The sequence below is a fragment of the Sinocyclocheilus rhinocerous genome, unplaced genomic scaffold (assembly GCF_001515625.1).
Source record: "Sinocyclocheilus rhinocerous isolate Xijiao unplaced genomic scaffold, SAMN03320098_v1.1 scaffold1275, whole genome shotgun sequence".
Taxonomy (NCBI): domain Eukaryota; kingdom Metazoa; phylum Chordata; class Actinopteri; order Cypriniformes; family Cyprinidae; genus Sinocyclocheilus; species Sinocyclocheilus rhinocerous.
In genome coordinates, this window is record NW_015628268.1 from 1,127,114 (window position 1) to 1,131,233 (window position 4,120).

The 4,120-nt window shown below is 35.8% G+C and overlaps 1 protein-coding gene across 1 annotated transcript in view; it reads left to right on the top strand.

Moving 5' to 3' along the window:
* diaph3 (diaphanous-related formin 3) overlaps positions 1 to 4,120 on the top strand; it is a gene marked incomplete at its 3' end in the record, with an annotated part of 107,344 nt that overhangs the window by 1,088 nt on the left and 102,136 nt on the right. The gene's annotated exons all lie outside the window — the stretch shown is intronic.

Consider the following 4,120-nt stretch of genomic DNA (forward strand, 5'->3'; position numbering starts at 1 on the left):
TCACTAAAGACCCGAATATGTAATAATGATTGGTGAAACATTCATGCATTTAAGGGTTAATGACGTTTTTAAAATAATAAAGTTACAATTACATAATATTTCTACTTGTTTTTTTTAAATATAAACAATGGTGGCTGTCATAAAATGATGGATTTATTCAAACATAAATTAAACATTGAAGAACAGTAAAATTTATAATGAATATGTTATATGGTGCATATATTTAGCAAAATGCCCCTCTCTACAATTTATTTTTCAATCTGACTAATGAGTTTATGGTCACCGAATATGTTCTCCTGAGGTAAATGTGACGTTACGTGACATTGTTTACAAGACTTTATATTGACGTATTTGCGCGGCTGAAACACTGATTGAGCGATTACATGAGACAGGATACGGATTGTAAAGTTGTACTCTTTCTTTTAACTTACCTTCGGATGTTTAGTCATGTTTATTTTGTGCTGAAACTTGTATTAATGTGGAGGAGATGATCAGTTCACGTGTGCCTCGCGCTGCCGCGTCTGTTGATCTGAGGCGCTACAGCGATCTGTCACTCCACATTAAACAGCGCCAAAACGGCATTTATTGTTTAAATACTGCAATACAATAGACAGAATTTGAAATCAAACTACAAAAAGGAGACAACAACGGAACAGGAGATGATGGCATTCTTTCAATCTGCACAAGGACTTGTACCACGGCAGATCAACATTGTTTGTTGCGGACAACTACTGATGTATAATGCTATGTAGTATAATAAATGATAAGACACTTGTTCTTTGCTTTGTTTTATTTTATATAAGAAGGTGTAACATTAAAATATATTAAAGTGTACATAAACACACACAAAACTCAAGTACATATGGAGGGAGGGGTTCTTGCAGACCAATCACAGCGCTTGCGGTCTGCGTAGAATTGACGCGCTGTTAGATTTTTGGAGAGGTGCACGTCAGGCTACGGCGTATGGGTGTGTGTCTATGCGTAAGCTACGGCGTAGGTCCGACGCAGAAGTATAAATCAGCCTTTATGCTTTCTCTCGCCGTACTTTGATGTCATAGGCTACACCGATCAATCTTCAAGTCGAACACACCTCTTTACTCTCGCGTGTCACGTGACTGAGTGTAATCACAGCTTCTGCGATTGAAAATTTAAGTTTTTTCATATCGCGATATTATCACAAATGCAATTAATCGTTCAGCCCTAATACGGATTGTAAAGTTGTACTCTTTCTTTTAACTTACCTTCGGATGTTTATTAATTTTTATTTTGTGCTGAAGCTGGTATTAATGTGGAGGAGATGATCAGTTCACGTGCGCCTCGTGCTGCCGCGTCTGTTAAACCGTGGCGCTACAGCGATCTGTCACTCCACATTAAACAGCGCCAAAACGGCATTTGTTGTTTGAATACTGCAATGCAATGGACAGAATTTGAAATCTGAGACTTTGTTTCATAAGTACCAAAGCACAATGCTTATTGCGATTATATTGGATGGGAAGTGCCCTTCAACGTTCCGTCCGTTAACTGAAAACTGGCTAGACTAATCGATTCTTGGGATTTAAGAATCGATATCGTTCCATAAAAATGAGAATCGATTATTATCGAGATATCGATATTTTTTACCCAGCCTTACTATATACCCTTTAAAGTTTTGGGGTCAGTAGGATTTTTTAAAAATGTTTTAGAAAGAACTTGATGAATAGACGGCTCAGAAGTTTAATTTTGAAAACCTATTGCCTTTATTGTATCACACTATGTTTATATAGGCTATGTGTTTTATATAAAATGTAAAAAGTGTAGTGTAAAACTACAAAGACAACATGTTTTTTAATTAAACTGACTGGCTTTTATTGCACAGAAGGCAAAAAAAGAGAAATATTAAATGATTAAGAAATCTTTGTTAGAACACATTAGATTAGGCCTACTTCTTGTGTCTCTAAATGGATGTAAGTAATGCATGATTGCAAAGTTTTGCTGTCACATTTTTTTCAGATGCTGTCTTTTTACAATGATAGAGAGACTGTTGAAGCAGATAACACACAGGTGCTTTCCAAATAAACAGCTCGAACATAGTGGCTTTGTTTTACTCTAAACAGATGTGAGGTATTTGCTTAACAGTTCTGAGATGTTTACATCAACACACCCTCTGAGTCTCAGAGTAAAATGCATAAGTGTACTTCTTTTATCAGAATGATGTCTACTGGCCAAATGTGTGGAATGCAATGACCGTTAAGAGGCCATTCTTTAGTTTCCCCCATTGTGGGTTGTTACAGCTGAACTTGTCATGAACCGTTCAGACTACAGGTGATTTGCAGGCCGACTTTTAACTTCAGTAGTAAATGGTCTTGAAACTCAATTGGTCTTTGACTGCAGGCTGCACTTGGTCTGCTCCTGTCATCTCTTCATGTGTTCTGCATTCTCAGAAGAGACTGTACTGTCCTCCTGTGGTTTCTGATCCTTTTATGTAATTAGTGGAATTTAGCTTGCTGAACTCCAGTTTTAGAGTGACCATTGACAAATGACCATTGTAAAGAATGGAAATTTGATTTCTACAGCATGTACTTCATAAACTTATATTATCATGCATAGGCTGGACTTCAAATCAAACATTTGTTCCTTTTTTCAGTAAGTAGTTCACAATTGCTTTCTATTCACCATCATGAGAGCATCTTTTTGTGTACTGCTCATTTCTCTGCAGTAGGCCAATTACAGTTCATACAAGTGCTTTGTTAAAGAGCTTCATCTTTAGAGTTCTTGCCAAAGTGTTTGTAAGAGCATCAGTTTGGTTTGTCATCTTCCCCTCCTGTAGCATTGGATGAAATGACACATGCCTCCAGAAACCATGGTGAGGGCATTATTTATGCATTTATGTTGTGTAAACATAAGGATAATGCATTTTAAAGTAAAAAAATTCTGCATAGCATTTATTGATCAGAACCAGCTTGAATAAGATTAAGACTTAATTACAGTCTTTTTACTTGTTTAAATAAATACTTTCTCAGGGTGCATTTTAAGTTCTTTTTCTGTTACAAAATTACTATTCCTTTATCTTCTCTCCAGTTACTTGGTAGGTATTATATGTTTGGAAAAAAAGTGATAACTTACAATTAAACAAGTAATTTGTTTTGACTTAATTATCTACAGGTATGTAGGAAAAAATACCTTATAAAGTGAAGTATCTGTATTAACCAGTAGGTGTCACAATAACACCATCTTTAATTCAATGTCTTTTTTTTTTTTTAAGATGAGCTGCATGTACCTGATAAAAAGCTGAGGTGATAGGAAAAAAAGAATGTGCAGGTTATACTTTCAAATCCACCAATGACTTTACCATTTTTTTTCTTTTGTATACTCCACAATTTCCCCATAGTTAAACAGAAACAGTTACATGGCTTTGGGTGCTTCACTAACAGATGGAAAGTAAAGAATGCTTGTTTTAGTATTACTTTCTCTGAACGCGTTTTGTAACCTGTTGTTAAAGTAATGGATGGTGTTTAGAAAAAGTGTCTCTTTGCTTTTTCAATGCTCTGACAAATGGTTAGCCTTTCCCATGTCATTATGGCAAAATGGAGGTGAAAGAGTTGGAGGTGTTAAACCTCAGTTTGCCTTTGTAGACCTCCTAGATGTTATTAATATAAAGTTTAATAGGCCAGCTTAGGAAGTGACTAGTTCACTTTGCTGGGTAAGTGATAGAATATGTAGTATATACAGTATATAGAATAGATGAGTCAATGAAAGAAACCTGCATGAAACTCCAATGAGGAATGAAAAATAGCATTTCAACCCTTTGTTCACTCTTAAAAATAAGGTTCCAAAAGATTTTTTTTCTTGAAGTGCCATAGAAAAAAGCATTCTTGAGTTCCCAAAAGAACCTTTCAGTGGGCAGTTCTTAGTGTGAAGAACATTAATAATCTAAGAAATCTTTTTCCACCATAAAGAAACTTATGTACGATGTAGGCTTGCCACGATAGACGGTGCTGACGGTGATACCGGTGTTAAGCCGCAACACCGGTTACGTCACTTGCCCACCACGTCACCGACCCCCACTGTCATTTAGATTTTTTTATAGTAATAAAAATCATTTAGTTTAGTAAAAGAACAGACACTACAATTAAAAACTGAA